This window comes from Solanum tuberosum, unplaced genomic scaffold, assembly GCF_000226075.1.
Source record: "Solanum tuberosum cultivar DM 1-3 516 R44 unplaced genomic scaffold, SolTub_3.0 scf00185, whole genome shotgun sequence".
Lineage (NCBI taxonomy): Eukaryota > Viridiplantae > Streptophyta > Magnoliopsida > Solanales > Solanaceae > Solanum > Solanum tuberosum.
In genome coordinates this window covers 163,338-183,863 of record NW_006239122.1, presented here as the reverse complement: position 1 = coordinate 183,863, position 20,526 = coordinate 163,338, and the positions used below count along the sequence as shown (strand labels likewise).

General features: G+C 29.2%; 1 long non-coding RNA gene across 1 annotated transcript; it reads right to left on the bottom strand.

Annotated features, from left to right (window-relative positions):
• Positions 1–6,007: 6,007 nt before the first annotated feature.
• Positions 6,008–9,456, bottom strand: LOC102582998 (uncharacterized). The gene is made up of 3 exons (XR_367908.2): positions 9,320–9,456; positions 9,114–9,230; positions 6,008–6,390 (listed from the first exon to the last, which is right to left on the bottom strand). It is a non-coding gene; the product is annotated as an uncharacterized lncRNA (long non-coding RNA).
• Positions 9,457–20,526: the final 11,070 nt, after the last annotated feature.

Below are 20,526 nucleotides of genomic sequence, written 5' to 3'. Positions count from 1 at the left end.
TATACCATGTTGGTACGATTTTAGAATTATATTTGAATGAATTTCGTATACTATTTGTCTAATAAATGACAATTAATAGTTAAAAGTGGTATTATTTTGGTATTATAGTGGCATGATTCTGCTGTGAAAAAGTGACGACTTATGACATGAAATAGGTATAATTTTGGCATGAAATAGGTATGAAAAATGTGCATAATAATTATATGAAATTTGTATACTGCAATTTCAGATTTTTTGTTGTGTATAATAATTTGAATTATGGCGTTTTTAAAAAAATGTATAATATTATATTTTGGTATGAACATTGAATTTGTTCATTATTTGTCTGACACATTATTTTTTTTTGGTATATTTTTGGTTAAAAAGATAGATAGTTTTTTCTTTGGAATTTGTATACTTATACTACCAAGCATGTATGACAATCGATAATGTTTTGATACGATTTTTTGTTTGATTGGAATTTTTTTTGGCATTATATTGTAATGAATTTTGAGAATAATAATGTAATGAATTTGGTATACTGTTTATTAAAGAAATGACAATTAATATTTCTAAGTTGGAATTATTTTGGTATTCTAGTGGCATGATCCTGGTATGAATAATTGATAACTTTTGACATGAAATAGGTAAGAAATGTGTGAATAAGAATTGTATGAAATTTGTATATTGATATAACATATGTATAAAAGTTATTTGTACTTTTGTATGATATAATATTGACACAATAATTTATGATGAAACAGAAAAATATGCAATTCAAAATGTGTCGGAGTAGAAATTATTGTTGCCTGGTTCAAAAAGAATTGTAGGGAGACCACAACTTGTAAATGGTTTCCTGATGTGAAATTCAAGAGGTCTAAGATTACGTGCAGTACATGTCGTCGGGAGGAACACAATAGGAAGACTTGTTCAAATTACCCTTCTGAAAAAAAGACATAATTTATTTTTATTTTGATTTGGGTGATGTATATTTCTAAACTGCAATAATTAATACAAGTTCTATATTTTCCTCTCTCTTCAATTTATATTCCGTATTCAAGTGCGATTTTTTTTATCATATTTAAGCTAAAACTTAAGAAATCCTTATTAAAGATTTTATGATCTCATGTTATCTATACATATCAACAAATTTCAGAATTAAATATACTTATTTCACCAACAAAATAGTATTTTAGATATAGAAAAACACACCAAAATCAAGTTCAAAACTTAAGTAAAACGGTTTATATATCAAAACATTTAAGAATTAAATATACTTATTTCACCAACAAAACAGTATTTTAGATATAGAAAAACACACCAAAAACAAGTTCAAAACTTAAGTAAAACGGTTTTTTTTCTCAAGAATCAAGTTTTAGATTAATTAAAATAAAAAATGAAATCAAATTTTCAAAATATAAAATTCTTGATTCTAAAAAAATCAGATTAAAAAAAACAATATCAAAATTTAAAATAAAAAAAAACATCAAGAAAAGCAAAAAAAAATAGATTAAAGAGAGAGAAAATTACATGTTAAAATATACGGTGATAAATTTTTATTTTAAAAAATAAAATAAAGGCCCCAATAGTCATTAATAAATAAAAGTTATTTGAATAAGTTAAAAAATCCCTTAAAAGATGTAATAGATAATTACAAATTAATTCTCTCTCATTAATATTATTTCTCTCACCTATTAATTATATAAAAGGAACTACAATCAATATAATTAAATAATTAATAATATAAAAATATAAATAGATTAATCATTTAATAAAGTAAATTTAATTGATTTTTAAATAAAGTTAAATTTAATTGATATGTTATAACCCGTAATTAAACTGTTATAAGTAAGAACTTTATAAGAGTAGGTTTAAAACTCGTAATATTGTCTTTTAAATGTGTATATGGTGTGATTTTTTCATTAAAATATATCAAATAATTATTATAATTTTAATTTTGTCACGAATAAAATTAAGGTTAAGAAGTTACAAAATGAGATAAACACTCTTTTTAGAATGAATTGGAAAAAAAAAATTAAAATGGAGGGAATATCTAGTTCTGATTGGCAACTTCCTTCATGCAGGGGAATCTAGTGGAGGTTTAACTTCTAGTCATTTGACACAAGTGAATTCAAAACGTTAACTTAATTTACAACTTATATTTTAAAAAATAATTAATTTAGTACTAAATTAAGTAGTTTAATTTACAATTTATATTCTATTTAAATTAAAATAATTAACATTGTGTTTAGTTGTTTGCTCTTGACATTTTTATGGAGAACTCAATTTTGCGTACATAGTCCTTAACTAATTAATCAAAGATAGAAGAAGCAATTATTTCATGTGAATAGCTACTTATACTAGAAATTGTAACTATAATAGGAGGAGACTAGAACTATTTTTCAATCGTGATAGGATTTAACTAGGGACTAGTTTTTGACCCATTTTTATTGATTTTGATGGTGGATGAACAGACATAACATATCTAACGTGAGGTGACATAGCGTTGATCGACGAGACATGACGCAAAATTAACGATAGACTAGTGATTTGGAGACAAACTCTAAAGTCTAAAAGATATAGGCTGAGCAGGACTAAAATAGAGTACATGGAGTGTAAATTCAGTGACATAACTCACGAGACAGATATGGAGGTGAGAATTGATACACAAGTCATCTCCAAGAGAAGAAGTTTCAATAGCTTGGGTCAATAATCCAAAGGAATATGAGATTAACGATGACGTTTCACATCGTATTGGATCCCTATGGATAAGATGGGTCGTATTTGGTGTCTTGTGCGATAAGATTATGCCACCAAAACTTAAAGGTCATTAAGTTTTATAGAGTGGTTGTTAGACTAAGTATATGTTGTATGGACTGGAGTGTTGTCTGGTCAATAACTCGCACGTCCAGAAAATAAGAGTAGCGAAAATGAGGATGTTGAGATATATGTGTAGGCACACTAGAACAGATAAAATAATGAACACAGAATATTCAGAACAAGGTGAGAGTAGCCTTTGTGGTAGATAAAATGAGGAAGACGAGACTAAGATGATTCGGACATGAAGAGGAGAAGCACAAATATATGTCGTGAAAAGGTGTGAGAGATTCACTATGGTGGGTTAGAGGAGAGGCAGAGGTCGGTCGAAGAAGTATTGGAGAAAAGTGATTAGACTAGACATGACACACTTGCAACTTATTGAGGACATGACCCTACATAGGAGGATACGGAGTTCAATGATTACGATAGAAGTTTAGTAGGTAGTCGAGTGTTGTCTAGTTTCCCTTATCAGTATTATTATTAGAATTCGTCTACTGTCTTATTTTTTTATTTTATTATTACATTATTTTTTGTTCAGATATTACTTTTTATTGCTACTAAACGTTTATTTATTATTTTTTACCTTGCTTCTTCACTATTATATTTCTTTGCAGACCTCACTCGGTCACTCATTAAACTACTTTAAAGTTTAAGGTAACCAATATTTGAATTGCATTTTTTGCTTCTAAGCCTATTGTTGAATGTGTTCGGCCAACATTGCAAAACTTAAGTGAAATTTTGCTCCTTCTATCGATAGTGAACTTACCTTTTATCAGTAATGTGACAGAGAAGGAAGCAGCTGCGAATTATACTGGAGTTTTAAAAAAAATAAAAACATAAACAATTTAGTGTCGAAAATTGTTAAAAGTTTGGATACATAAATTATAATAAGTTCTTTAAAAATTTCATGTGCATATATTAAATTCCAAACACAATTGCAATAAATTCATTTACCAACTATTGTTGAAGATGTATTAAGTATAACTTTATCATTTACTAGAAAAATAAATTTACTTTTTTTGATAAAGAAATAGTATTTGAGTAAAGGATAAAACGATCTCTCAAAGTTTTGATAGCCATAATATTAATTCAGCTTTTATTTTGAAGCTTTTCACTTTTAATATAGTATAAACATAAATTTAAATTTACTACCTTCTTTTCTATCTTTTGAAATTATTCAAGTTAAATGGTGATATATCAAGGGTGCATCTTATGTAAAGCTTGTTGGCCTAATGAGTAAAGAAGTTAAGAAAATTAGAAAAATCTTTAATTTTCACAAAGAATTTGTTCATGCTATTAATTTGTTTATGTAAACAAAAACCCTTTAAAATAAGTCAAAGTCAAGTAAATTTTAAGAAACAAGTCCACCTCTAAACTATATTATTATCTTATCAAACCGTGTTATAAATTTGAAGTTGTGAAAATGGTTGACTTGACCTCAAGTCATGCTGGAGTCTATATTTTGAAGTTTTCTTTACTTCTTTGCTTTTATTAATTAAAAAAAAAAATTGGTGACTTTTGTAACTTCTCCATTTTTTTCAAATAAACATAAATTCAAAAATATTTTTCAAAGAGGATGTTTATCTAAGCTTATAAACTGATCAAATTAGTTTATAAATATTTTTTGACTTATTAATATGTTTGATAAATATTTCAAGTGTTTATAAGTTAACATTGAACAAAAGTCATAAGTTGGTCATTCCTAACTTATGATTTTTCAATTTGTAAGCACTTTTAATTTTTTTATCAAATTTTTCATAATTTATCCTTAATATTTTTTCTAATTCTCAACATAATTTGTCCAAAATAAAATCCTAAACTTTCTCTTCACCCTACATCCATAATTTTCCTTTTCTTTACACAAATTAATAATTTATTACAATTAAGAAGGGTATTCTAGTCATTTTAACAAAAACAATAAGTTATTAGCATTTATGTGTCAAACACATCAACTACATATTTTTAGTTTGAAATTTTTATCCAATACTTGACTTTCTTTTAATAATACAAACAATTTCAACGCTTGAAACTTATAAATTATTTAAGATCAACTAACCCAAACTAGCATTTAGTTGCTAGAGAATACACTATTTGAGTCGTTTGGTGTGAGGTGTGAGGTATAAGGTATACTAATTATAGGGATAAAATGCAAGGCTGTTTTATCATGTTTTTGTTGGAGGATGTGATAATTTATCGCATTCACATATATATAACTTATCTCGGAATAATTAGTTCCAGAATAACTTGTTCCCAATTAAACGACTCTCATATTTAAGGGACGGAAACATTTGGAGGAAATATCACCACTGTATTTCTTGTATTAATTAAGATGTTTCAGATATTGTGGAAATGATAGACTTTTCAACACCATCTCAAGAGACACTTTTTTGCTATAAATTAATGGAGCAAACTAATTATCAAAATATAATAAACTTAATTTAAGGTTGCATAACTTGTTTATAATTTCTACCAATTTTTTTTATACAATTAATGAAGTAGGTGGATCTAGTCAAATAATTAAATGTGACGCCCCTAGATAGTGAAAGTCATTATCTTGAATTAAAATAATAATTTCATCCGTGTTGATTAATCTTGTCGAACCATAGATCATTATCAAATGTATATATATACTAGATAAGAAATGCCCGTGCATAAACGTAGGGCTATTTATCGATCGGATAATTTCGCTTAATATGCCCTATAGAGATCAATTTTAAAATTTACTAATCTGCTAGCCAACCTATAATAAATATGTTGGTTCAGTAATGGATTAGCAATTATTGGACCGGTTATCAAGCAGTGTAAAGATTAATCTATAATCTCTACGTTACCTTTTTTTTATTTTTTATGAACGTACCTTACAAAAAGGATGGCTTTGAGTAACAACATCAAATGGATAAATTGATCCAAATGTTCAATTGGTTGTCCCATTTTCATTGTCCAGTGGAAGCATCTTTGCCAATGACTCGATAAATTGCTGCATACTTTTCATTTACATATCCTCAATGTTTTCTGAGTTTGCTGACTTGCTCTCCATTCTTTAAAGAAAAATTAATAATTATTAGAAAGTAAATAGATTTTTATGGCATTATGCGTTAGCTTTTAGGAGTTAGGACTCACAAAATTTGGTTGAGCATTTTTTAAGCATGAGCCTAACATCTCTTTTCAATTTTTACATGCAAGTAAAAATAGTGCACCAAAAGAACTGTACCTTTAAATCATAATTCTTCCATCTCTTTTCATTTCTATGTATGTTCATAGTTATAGAACAATTAATGGTAAGCGACTTTATTGGAACACCTGTGTGGTTTGACCCTTGTCCAAAATAGAAGTTTATCATGAACGCCTCGTAGAAAATTCAACATAACATGAATAAGAGTTAATCAAGGACCAAAAAGTGATTTAGCATCAATTTTGATGTCAAAGGTACTGGTTATTCTAAAATTTATCTTGCCGCCCTCAAACCTTTCAAAAATATTGCCACCCTTGTGTTGTATCCTCATGCAGCCTCAAAACTACATGCATGATCTTATTCACCATTTCAAAATGACTCCTCTTGACTGAGTAATGCTGAAAGAACTGTTCCACTGCCTAAAAAAATGAAGAAAAATATAAGTAAGCCAATTCATGAATGATCAAATCTTTCACGAAGTAACTAATATCTCTTCTTTTGATGAAGTAAAGAAGAATAGGTCTATCTCTAAAATGAAATTAGACACAACTTAATAGTTAAAAGGTTAATAGGCCAAATAGTCGGCAAGCCACTATTAAAATAAAAAAATTGAGGGCCCTGCACTTATAAAATCTCAATTGCTTCTTTAGACTTATATCTGTAACAGAATGCAATAGATCAATTAATTGGACATTACAGATTCCACAAAAAAGGTCCTTGAAACATAATTCCGTCTCAACATCTATGTAGAAAGACAAACAAACATCACTCTGAAGAACAGAAGTAGGAACATCTCATCTTCAGTAGCAGTAGCTACTGGTTAATTCACACCAAGTACAATTCAAAACAAAGAAAAAACTACTTGCTAATTTAAGGGAGAAGCTACAGTCAAGTAGGCATGTTACAACAAAGTTTAAAAAGATATTTTTATAAATCCGAAAAAGTTTAATGAGTAATAGCATGCTAAGTTTTGGTAGGAGATATCTTTCCAAATTTAAATAAATTTTAGGAGCTTTTACATTCTATAAAGGAGAGCTTATCTTTGTGACTGGAAGTTCTGTTACCATCTTTAGCCATCAGTTTCTTTCACAAGTTTAACTTTCAAGGGTTTACATTACCGCTCTACCAAGAATCAACAAACAAAGAATTTTCATGTCAAAGCTTAAAGTAGAAACATTTTTTCTAATGTTACATACAAAATGATTCATATAAGAGTTTTAAAGCTTTCTTATTTGAAGTCTAACGTTTAATCAGATTGTCTCAGTAAAAATCTGGTCCTCTTCTTCAGAGGAAGCACTCTAAACTTAGGCTAGTAATCAATCTCTAGCACGGGCCTGACCACTTAAGTGAAGAATATTAATCAACTAAGGATAGTCCTTGTATATATAGTCTCGCAATCTTAATAGATATCCAACAGAAAACATGAGAAACGTAATCGACAACGGCGTAAGCGAAAGCAGATAAAACCACATGATATTATTTTATAAGCCTGTTAAATTAGGTAAAAATAAGTATCAGACAAAGATCTCCACCAGAAAAGAACAAAAAAAAAAGTCAAAAACTACATGGAAAGAGTTTACTTTTGCTACATATTTGACTACACTGATTCCCTATGAATATGGCGGTAGTTTACTATTTTCAGTTGCAAGAGGCACACTAAGGAGATCAAATTGGATATGTGATTAATGAGATGATGCTATACAAGTTCATATTCTTGGAGGAGGATACGCTACAAAGCAAACACTTTCGTCATAAAATATAAGTTTTTGTAGCTGCTCCATGTACTACATATATATAATCTCAATATGAAAAATATTCAACCGATAATAAGCATGAGAAATGTTTTTTTTTTGAAGAGGCTAAGGCATGGAACTATCACAGATGAAAGAGTATCGAACTTTTAACAGCCAATACATTCTAAAAGTTCCATTGACTATGAGTATCCGATTTTATTTTATTTTTGTTAAGATTAGTTGAAAAGTTCTTTTTCGAAGGCTTATCTTACTTTCCTTTCCTTATTTAATATGATTTTGGAAGTAACACAACTTTACATTTTCATATAGTAACAGATATAACAGAAAGTGCACACACCTATAAAAATAAGAGTTCTCTTTTTTTAGCATAGCAACAAAACGTAGAAGGAAAAACATTATTTTGCACGTCCACTTCGTAGTTAGTGGCGTAATTGCGTCGATAGTATACCTCTATTCCATTTTGGAAATACTACGTTCATCCATGATAATAATATTGTAAGAAGAGCTGATATTGGAGGAAATTAATAAACTAAGTTACAACTAAATATTTGCAAGCAGAACTTGTCCAGTTGCGCATTTTGGTCACAACAAATGGCACATGGAAACTTAAAATATCAGAGTTATGATTGTCTACCATGGTTAGTAGGAAAGATAATTTGTCTGGGTCATTTTTAGAAGCAAAAAGGACATAATTTTAATGCAGGGAAAAGTTCTATAGGAAAATATATTTACTACACTACATATGTATAATTTTCTGGATAAATAACCAAAGGGTAAGCAATTGGCCAAAATCTCAAGTCTACAACTATGATTTTTCGTTGTTTTGTAAGAAAAGTGGAATTGACGTTGATTGGGTTTCTCAATATTGTATTGAAAAGTTGAGTCCATAATTTTAAATATTTATAGAACAAAAAAATTAAGTTGTTGAAGGTCTTTATCGAGCACTTGTAAGGTGAAGGTCCTACTACGAAACAGATGGAGTAATCAACCATGAAACAACAACAAATTATATTAATCAAAAACACAAACGAAAAGTGTAAGGTAATTCAAACCCGCAGAAAATAAGAAGATATAAGTGTTCCTTTTCTGATGTAAGCATCTGTTGATTCCGAGGAGAATAAGACCACACAATTGTAAGTCTTACTTATTTGTTTCTTTGTATCACATAAGCACACCTCCTGTTGAGGAGAATGGCAAAAACATTCACAGGTCTATACAAAAGTTAAAAGGAGTAGGCTGAACAAAGTAGATTTTTTTCTAGCTAAGACATTTTTCCAAACACCTGGTGGACATCAGAAATCTTTCAACAGAAAAACCACATACGCATGCTCCATTAAATTTTAAATCTTGCTACAACTCAAAAATAAAAATTAGAAGAATGATCATACCAATTAAGTCATTATGCTCTTAATCTCCTGGTGTGGTAGGTTGATGAAGTTGTTACCAAAAAGCAAAGATTTCCATAATTGAAGTTCTTTGCTTCATGTTAGGACTGAGAGAATTCCCTAAAATTTTAAGCGAGACACGATTTAGAATTTAAAAGCCTAAAGAAATAAGTAGAGAAAATTCGAAATAAAAATGATTAAGAACTAACCGATGTGAAAGAATCATCAATTGTAATACAATTTTTGTGCTCTTCTTTGCCTGATGTGGAAGAATCATACAGTCTCATTCTCTCTTTTAAACTGGAAGAGACAGAAGGAAAGAGATAATGAAACGATCTAGAACCGAAAGGAATTACAAGTAAAAATCAGTCCTTTGATATTATTATTATTTTATCCTTGAATAATAATTATATTTACAAGTTTGCCCTTGGTCTTCCTATCCTTCTCATGTCTAATTGGTTCTTCAATATTTCTGAAATTACCATTTTAACATTAGCCATCCATGGCCTGATAGTTCTAGAATAGTGGTGAAATTACCAAAATAGCCCTGGTCGTCTGGTCGTCATCATGCTTCTATATAGTAATAATACTCTTAATTTAATACATAAAAATAAAATAGTCATTATTATTATTATAAAATAGACAAGTTTTTTTTCTTTTAAAAGACGGTGTATATACAATTATTATCACAAAATAGTCAAGTGAGGAACGCCATTCCAATTCTAGTATATTAATTTTTGGTTGGAAGAAATAATTTTTTTTACATATGATAATAGTTACAAATCATTTGCTTGAACTTATTTATGATCCAATCATAAATTGCCACTTTTTTTTAAGAATAAAATATTAAACAGTCCTAAAATCTTTCATAAGCTACGATGCTTAAATTTGTCTGGAAGCCAAAATTTCATTTTCTTGATTGCATTTTTCATACAAGCATTTTAAAAAAAATTGTTTGTGACCTTTATTTGTTAAGAAGTCTGTGCACTTGTTTACTTTCTTCAAATGTATATAATATATTCACCTTATTGACTTATAATAAACTCTTAATTAAATTAACAAGTATCTTATCTAAATTTTGACATGTTCATTTGTTAGTTTCAAACATATTTTGGCATGTTTGAAGTTCATTTTGAACAATTGTTTTTAAGGAGAATGTATATTTGTAAAGGTGTATGTAAAAGTTAAGATTAATTAAACTATCTCAATATAGTACTAAAATATGGAATCGAGTATTATGCATATTTGTAAAGGTGTGTGTAAGTTTATGCATATTTTATAGGACGGACATAATTTATGCAATGTGGTATGAGATCATGAGTAGGTTATTCATGGTTAAAAAATCAAACTGAATTGCAATCTGAATTAAATTGATTACAAAAATTAATATTTGGTGTGGTTTTGTTAGGTTTGATTTTAAATTTTGATAACCAATATTATTTGGTTTGATTTTGATTTTACTTTAAAAAATGCAAAAACAACAGAATCAAACCGAAAAATTATATATATAATCTTTATATTTATTTATATATTATTCATAAATAAAATATAAATATTTTGTTAAATTTTTAATTACCTTTAGTTTTTGCTTTACCATTTTCTCAAGCTCTACTATTAAAACCCTAAGACCAAGCCCATCAAAAACTATTACTTTAATCTTTATCTGCCTTACGTCACATTAGATAGTCACACTTTCTCTTAATTGAATCACTTTATTCGTGTAATAATAACTCTAGTATTGCTTAATTGAATCCACATTAATTTTCTTGTGGATTGTTCACTATGTCTATCGAGATGTGTATTATACTCTCGAAAAATTTAATTTATTACTTTCAAATTGAAAAAATAAATAAATAACCCGAACCAAACCGACAACAACCAAATATACAGTTATTTTTTTGTTTGTTTGTTCGGTTTGGTTTTAAAATTTTAAAAATCGATTAAATTAGTTGATTTTAATTTTAACCAATAACCAATCCAAATCGAACCATGAACACTCCTAATCATGAGTGTTCATAGGCTGAAGGGAGACCATTATTATTTATGCATTATGCTAATATTAGTCTTCTTTAAAAGGAGTCAAAATAATTAGTCTGTCCTTTTTACAAATTCAATATGAAAATAATGTTAGAAGTCATTTGGTAGAATGTATAAAAATAATCAGTGCCGGCTCTTGCCTATAAATTTTTAGGCCAATGCCTCAAATTTTTATAAATAAAAAATCATGTTTAATTTTTTCATGAATTTTTTTTTATTATAATAAAAAGTACATTTATATATATATATATATTATATTTTTTTCGCTAACACTCACATTATTTATCCTTTTTAACTCCTTCTGCACTCTATTTCTTCAAATCTTTGATAGTTAGAGTAATATTCTGTCAAAAATATGAATCAATAGCTGAAAAGTGTTGAACAAAGTAAATTACAAATATTCTCTTATTTCTTCATAACTTTTCATATTAAAGTAGGGTATACCAAGTTATCAACTTTTTGAATTAGATTCTATGATTCTAACTCTTATCTTCATTTAAAATTTATCAACTTATTACTTATAGAACTATATTATCGATTCATATAATAATTGTCTCAATAATGATGTTTTTCAATGTTGAAATGATAAAATCATGTTTAAAAATAATAATTTAAGAAAGCATTTGAAAAAATCATTTATAAAAAAGATATTAAGTAATAATTTACATCTAAAAATTTAGAAAAATAAATAAATACAGATAAAATTTATTTAAATTTTAGGCCTCTAATTAAAATTTTGCTTTAGGCCTCGAATTATGTTGAGCCGCCCTTGAAAATAATGCACAATAGAGTGTATTAGTAAAACTTGTATTAGTTATGCATAGATTATTTCTTATGCATTGTTTGGTTTGGTATATTAAAAATAGTATGCATTATATAAAAAAATTATTTACAAAAATATCCTCCACAAATATGGTGAAATAGATGTAAAAGTGTTTTTGAGGGGTAATTTGATGTAATACACTCATCAATGCACAATAGAGTGTAGAACTAACATAGCATGGAAAAGTATACCAAACAAAGGACTACTAATACATAAGTTAATACATATATTATTTTTGTTAATACACTCTACCAAACGACTCCTTAGTGTTTATTCAAATTCAATGTGTAGTCTTAATGGTAACCTAAAATGTTGTTTCAATTTTATTATCAAAATCTTAGTGTAATATATTTGAGTTTAGCTACACTTTTATTACATGTTTCTTACCGTTATAGTCTTCAAATTGTAAAACAACATTACATGGGTTGAGTTTAAACTACAAAAAGTTGAATAAATTAGATGTTTATTAATAATTTTTTTCAAAAATATCTTTGACATCAATATCTTGGTTAAAAAATAATTTTATTGTTACTTTTGATTAAATTTTTTTTCTTCTTCTAAACAATGTTATACACTTGAATTAATTGTCACACCTCGAGCCTGCACCCTGGACGTGGCCGGCACTCGAGAACCATTGTTGGTCCCCAAGCGAACCCTTGTCCTTAATGACTACTAAGCGGAAAACTAACTCAAGCATACACAAGCATACACAAGCATTAGAACTGAATAATCATTTAAAAATAGTTTATAAAATCTCAAAGCTATTTGAATATATTGAGTATTAAACATAAAGTTTTAAATAAAACATCTGAAACTGAATACTGCAAGACTGACCAAAACTGTCTATCTATGAAGTCTCTATATATAAAGATAGGTGTCGGAACAAGACTCACGACACCTCAAAACGCTACTACTAACAAATCATAAAAATGGAGTCCTCAGAAAGCAAATAGGTCTCACCAAAAGCTGACGAGCGGATGATGTGATCTCAATGGAACTCCTGTTGACAACCCTAAGTACTTGAATTTGCATCATGAAATGGTGCAGATCGAATGACATCAGTACATTAAATGTACGAGTATGTAATAGTTGAACTGAAAAACTGAAAGTAACTCAACTGAAGTATATTATAAAATGCGTTGGAAATCATTTAGCCTCTTACTTTAAGAATGCAATAGTAAATATTGAACTAAAATATATAAATAAATATATATTTTACTTTACTAGGAAGTTTCTCTAACCGACAACCATCACTATGAGCCTCGTGATGATACAACATTGCCAGAGCCGCCCTACACCTTGTCGGGTATGAGACATAACTTTAACTCATGGATCCAACTAATAGGCCTTCTTAGAGGTGGTGAGGAGTCACCCGAATGTCATTACGATCCAATCTCATGCTACCTATGTGGTTTATGGGGTTATGAGTTATCTGAACTCTCACTCAAATCGGTGCTCAATACTACTTCCAAAACATATAATTGTATGCTCATGTAAAATACTCACTAGGTTGAGATGATTACTTGAAAAAGGTCTCTTCAAGAGGTAATTGAACTGTACTAAATCTGTTTGAAAATTCTTTATTTATTTATTTTCTGAAAAATAGTACTCTCTTTTTCAATGTAAAAATAATATATTTGGGATCATTTACGTCCCTTAAAACTGTTGAAATAACATGTATTTAGATTGTAATCATGAAAATTATATCTGAAATCATATTATGATGTGATAATTGATGACTCGGGAAGTCATACTGCATAAATATTTGTAACGACCTGTTCCCGTTATTATAGAAAAGCCAATGGGGAAAATTTTTGGGCCGAAAAACTTTTTCATAGTAACTTGAGATTTCTCAACCTAGTCAAGATTGGACGAAATCGGAGTCTGTGAGGTCTAGGAAAATCTGGTAGCAATTGGGTGATCTAATTATGAATTCGATCACATGAGTAGATAGCTAAGACGTTAAGGAACCCATACGACTTTACGGAATTTAATTCGAGCGTGTAGAACTCCCAAAATTGATCTTAGCGTGAACGGATAGTTTCTAAGTGTCGTTGGTTGAAGGTGTGTTGTGAAATGAGGTCTTGAAATTATTAATTTTGCTCACTGTTTCTAGGCAAGCCGCTGAGGCGGGATTTCTGTCGCCAGGGCGGGGACGCTGTAGCGGGGTGAGTGCCGCCATGGCAGGGCAGACGCGACTTAAAGTTGGAAATAAACCCCAAAAACGTTTTATTCTGCAATTTTTGAACTTGAGAGCTAAGGAACGAGCCCAAGGGTTTTCTTAACAGTTTTCCACCATTTTCGAGACTAAAAGTAAGATTTTAACTCCCCGAATCTGTTTTTCAATTCGTAGAACTTAATCTAGCGGGTAATTATCAATGGGAAAGGGTTTTGATATGGAAATAATGGTAGAGAAATCCCTAATCTGGGTATGGGGATCATGAGTATGATCTAAGGTTGATAGACGTGTTAGTAATTCGGGTAATTAGTTATTGTTTATTGATTTCCGTGTTAAATTAATTGTTTGTAGACCAAGAACAAGTGGAACGAATCCGGAAAAGGGAAGAATCAAGTTTCTTAGGGAATTCAAGCTTGTTAGGTGATGGTTGTGATTTCATGTTGTGTGAGGTATGTTTGTTCTTGCTTCATTATAGTATTTGTATGTATGCGAATGTTGCATTATTGATCACACTATTCATAAATGAGGATGATTGAATAATTGTTTGCCATGAAATCATGACTTGATTGTATGATTATGAGAAAATACTTGTGATTGTGGCTTGTTGAATGGATTGAGTGTTGCGTTTCGACACACTAACTTGGATCGGTTGCCACGTTTCGACATAAATATGGAATCAGTTGCCACGTTCCGACATAAATATTAGATTAGGTACCACGAACCGGTACACTAACAGTTTGGGTTTGGGTTCCATGAGAAGACCATTGACTTTACATAATTGTATATCTTGAAAATTGTGAAATGCTCTGTTGTTCTTAAGTGATGTTGATATTGTATATGTTCGGTGTATGCATGTTATTATTATGTTGTAATGGCTTATGTATGTTGCACTTAGTGGGATAACCGCGTGATCCTACCAGTACACTGTGGTTGTGTACTGATACTGCACTTGCTCTTTCTTTGTTGAGTACAGTGCATCTTCCAGTGGCTATTGACATACCTCATTTAGAAGATCAGTGACCATTTCGAACTCAAGGGTGAGCTAGTTCTTCCGGGCTGCCATGAGTTCTCTTTTTGTTTAAGTCCACATTTACGGACTTAGATTTTCTAGCTAGTTATTCCTATGTTAGTTTGGGGTTGTACCCCTTCCAGTTTAGATTTATGGTTGAAATTTAGATGTTTTGGTACATTGACTTTCAGATTCTAGGTGTTATTCCGCATTTGTTTTTATTAGACTTTTGATTTGGAGTTTATGGAACTCCATATTTCTTTTCCTTAGCATTTAAACCTGCTTCTGTATCTTTAAATGTCTTAGTTTTTGGTTAAGTTGCTTAGTCTGGGTTGTAGTAGTGGTTCTCCCACCGGAGAATTAGTCTGGGTGCCAATCACGACGGTCTGGATCGTGACAGCATTGATGACATATCTAGATGTCATACTGCTTAAACATTGATGACATACCCAACCGTGATACTAATCATGAATTGTAGTGCTTTGAGGCAGTGCTTAAGTATATCTTTTATAGACATATCTTTACTTTTATACATATGACTTTAAACATGAGGCAATTTAATTGAAATCATGTCTAATATGTAAATACTCAAAAGTAGCTTTCATAAATAATTTTGACACATGCTTAGAGAATCAAAATCATATAATAAAACATGTAGTTCATAGTAATTCATTGATATGCATGAGAAATCTTTCATAAAAACTCTATTTTGCATAAAATCATAGCTTGAAGAAGATTGGGTAGAACCCTAGATTTTAACATAATTCATCATATAATCAAAATACTCTAGGCATGAGAGTGAAAGGAATACTCTCATTGAAGCCTTACATACTTGGAGGAACAAAGTTCTTGAAGAAGTCTGAAGTAGAACCCTAGATTTAAACATAATTCATCATATAATCAAAATACTTTAGACATGAGAGTGAAATGAATACTCTCATTGAAGCCTTACATACCTGGAAGAACAAAGTTCTTGAAGAAGTTTTAAGAAGAACTTGATTGGAAGCCTTGAAACCCTACCTTTTGTCTTTTTTGCGATTTTCTTTTTGAGTTGGGGAGTTGAGAGCCTAGAATTAAAAGAAAATTGAGTACTTGGTGAAATATATTTCCCTAATTGAAGTTGAAACGTCATGGCTTGGGCTTAGAAAAAGTGGGAAAAGACAAAAAAAAATCTCACTTAAAAAGTTGTCGAAAACCTTCCACAGGGCCATCTATGGATCGTAGTTTGATCTATGGACCGTAGATCAAATTCGTGGAATTCATATTGATATTCTAAGGCTAAAAAGTTCATTCTATGGGCTCAAACTTTGACCCATAGAAGTTTCTACGACCCTAAGAATTGGACCTAAAAAGTGACTTTCATTTTTTTTTCATGAGTGACCAGTACGGGTCGTACCTCTTTCTACGACTCGTAGATCAAGTCCGTAGGTCACTGACTCTTAAAATTATGATGCAGCAATCTCTGGTAAAACGGTCACTACGTTTTACTCCGAACTTGAAATGAGGTATACTTGGTGGCGTTGGAAAGAAGACTCATAGACCTTTGATTTGATAGGTCACGGATCACCTAATTCATTATGTTGACCTAAGTAGAATCTTATATCAAAGCTTAATCGGTAAGGAAGCTTTCAACTCAACTTTGTGCTAGGCAATTCTAGTGACCTTAATTCATATCTAAATCCATTTCCACACAAAATAATTGGCCTTGACACCTAAGAACAATTTAAGAATCACCCGATACGACCTTATACACCAATAAAAAATGGTTCGGATCTTAGGTTAGAAATTTTTGGGGTGTTACATTAACATTTATTATTAAAATAAATATATACAAATTCAGAGGGAGATGCTGTGAATTGTTGGTAATTCCAAGTTGATTATTTTTTAATTTCTTCCTTTTAGTTTTTTTATTTTTTCGTTATAATTTATTTATTATTTTAATTATTGTAAATTCTTTTTTATTTTTATTATTCTAATGTTTTCTAAAAAATATTGTTTATTTTATATTATTTATATTTCATTTCCTTCTCATTATCAACCTTTACATGTGATTCCATGCAAAAAAAATTCGTATTATCTATTTTTAATATATATTTTTCATTAGTATAATTTTGCTAGTATTATAATTTTTAAATTAAAGTAGAATTCATTGTTGAATAAGGTTATATACATATTTTTTCTTTTTCTTTTAAATCATATTTATGTATGTTATGTTGAAACTTGACATAAGAGTATAATGTTAAATTTTTTGTTCTGATTTTAGAACTTATATTTTCAATTTCATTTATTTTAGAAGAATTGACGGGATATTTTACATTGCAAGCTATTTTTTAGTTAGACTTGATAGATTATCTGTTTTTCAAATGTTTTTATAATTTTATGACATTATATTTATAATATTAATCTTTTTGTCAAACATGCATTTCATGATGTTCATAGAAATTTTGTGCTTTTAGTTTTTATGATTAATTTAATTAAAATATACTAAATTGAAAAATACAATCCAATTATTTTTTATAATATTAATTAAGAACATATGTTTATTAATTAATATATTTTTAAAAGACAATATATATCTTAAATATTCAATTTAATATCATTTATAAAGGCCCTTATTGTCTAATATAATTTTTTAGTTTTAGACAATTGATTTTTATTTTTAAAATTCAATATAACCTTATGATTACAATTGTGCAACCAAACAGTGCATTGATAATTACAATATGGTAAACAAACATGCCAATATAATTACTAGGTTGTGTAATTACTAGGATTGTAATTACTACCCTAGTAATTACACTAGTTCCAATTACCTGGTGGCTTTCCAAACATACCCTAAAAGGTGTTTAATAGTTTATTCAGGTGACTTACTTGATAAGAGTAATATTTGAGTTTTTTTAAAATATAATTATTCTTTAATTATACTATCTTATACAATTAAGACTGCGATAAGAACGATATTGTTAAAGATGTGATTTGTGCTTAATTCATTGTTTCAACAAACATATGTTTAAGGATTTAATGTATTATTTCTTTGGAGGGATAAGAGAGACAAAAGTAACACTTAAATTAAACGGAAAAGGGTCTAAAATGCCCCTCAAGTATTTGAATTGGTACAAAATTACCCTCCATCCACCTATCGGCCCTAAAATACCCCTGACGTTCACCTTTCGGCTCAAAACTACCTTCGATGTTAATCCTTTGACTCATATTTGCCCTTATTTTTAATTAGCTCTCGCCTCCCTTAAAGTAAATTATTAAATATTTATTTATTATATTGCTTAATGTGATTGGTCCAAATTTAAATTCTCAAATAAATAATAAAAATGACATTTTTAAAAATTCAATTTTTCTATAAAATCACTTATGATTCATATTTTGACCCAATACACTTGAAAATAATATTGAAAAATAATTAATTTCATGATATCTTTCTATTGGCCTATTTAAATCGACCCCAATTTATTATAACATAACCCAACTCATAAATGGGGATCCAACTAAAATCCATACTTACCCCGACTGATTGTCCAACTAAAAAAATTATCATTTTCATTACTATAAAATTTTCTCTCAAGTATCCAAATGCCTTGTTCATTTTCTCTTTTATTCCTTTTTGTAATCTCTTATTCTTAATTAGGATATCCGGGACTCAAACTTGGAATAAACTCACATATTTATATTCTTTTAATTAGTATTATTGTCATGATGGGATGATGGTGGGGATAAGAGAAATAATTATTTTTATTATTAATTTTGGGCACACACAAAAGAAAAATGTAATATTTGTACATATTTGCCTAATTAAGTCATCTTTTATTGAACTATTTATTTCTGTGAATGCATCGTTATTTTCCTCCTTTTTTTTTCTCTTGTTTGTCATAAATTAAAAAAAATTAAAATGGTGGACAAGATTCAAATAGAAAAAAATGGAAGAGATATGAAATGAAGGGCCGGGGAGGGAGTAGTGTAGAGAGTAGTTCCCTAACCTTTTTATAATTTTAAATTTACTATGAAAATCAAAATCAAAATCAAGTCAATCGTGTGAGCTTATATATTAAGTAATTTCAAATTATTTTAACGGAAAAAGGCCTAAAATGCCCTTAAACTATGAGATTTGGTACGATATTACCCTCCATCCACCTAATGAGTATGATCCATTAGACATAAGGGTATTTTTGAGCCTAAAGGTGGACGTCAGGGGTATTTTAGGGCCGATATGTGGATGGAGGGTAATTTTGTACCAATTCAAATACTTGAGGGGTATTTTAGGCCCTTCTCCGTAATTTAATTGATCGTTGGGTCTTTATATATATATATATATTTGGTCTACCTTAAAATACCCAATACGTCCTACTGCAGACAAGCCTGAGCCCTACCTCCTTAGCGAAATATATATCATATTATTATCCAAGAGATCCCTACCTAGCCATTGCCTTTAGGGATAAAGTTTCCCATAACTACTTCCTTTACGAGGGAAGACACGTAGATTGATATATGAGTCGATTTCCAGTGAAAAGAAAAGAAAAAGAAAAAGAAATTCCAAATAAGAAATTCGATTTAAACGACAAAACAAATAGAAATGTTGATGAGCAAAATGGTATTGAAAAAGGGTGGGCGGCGAAAAAGCAAAAATTATGCAATTTGGCTTTATTAGCGTCAATTGAGGCCTCTCTTTGATCATTCATGTCTTTCGGTGCTTACCCTTTCTTTATTGAATAAAGGTTTTTCATCGAATATATATGTATGTATATATATATATATGTATTATCGTCAAGTGTTTATATAAAATTATGATTCAATACATTATATATCATTATACATGCACTTTTGTTACGATAGTAAGTTGAGTTATATTTAAATCTTATCATACATAACACAATATTTTATGATAATTTTAGTTAGATTTCTCTCTCTTTAATGGCCTTCTTATGGGTTATGCATCAAATAATTTGAACTAATAATTAATCCGATAGTAAATAAATAAGGTGGTTAAGCAAATAAGATAATATTTTAATACTTTTTTTCTTATATATATATTTTCCGCCTATCGCGTGAATACTATACTAATATTATTTAATACTTCAATATTTATGTAATTTACAAATAAAATTATATTAATGGATTTAGGCGAATACTCTAACACTTCATTTGAACGGTTATCACCCATTATGTTATACTATTAAGTTAGTTTAAATACATTATCTGTTCTAATTAGTACTTAATTTTATTGTATCATATCATTATGTAACGATTAAAAAAAAGATTTAGTGGAATGATTAAGTTAGTGTGATCACATTATTATCTTATTTTTTCTTCTCATTTTGTCTTTACTTATTATTATCACGTATCTTACTTTGCTGGTAGG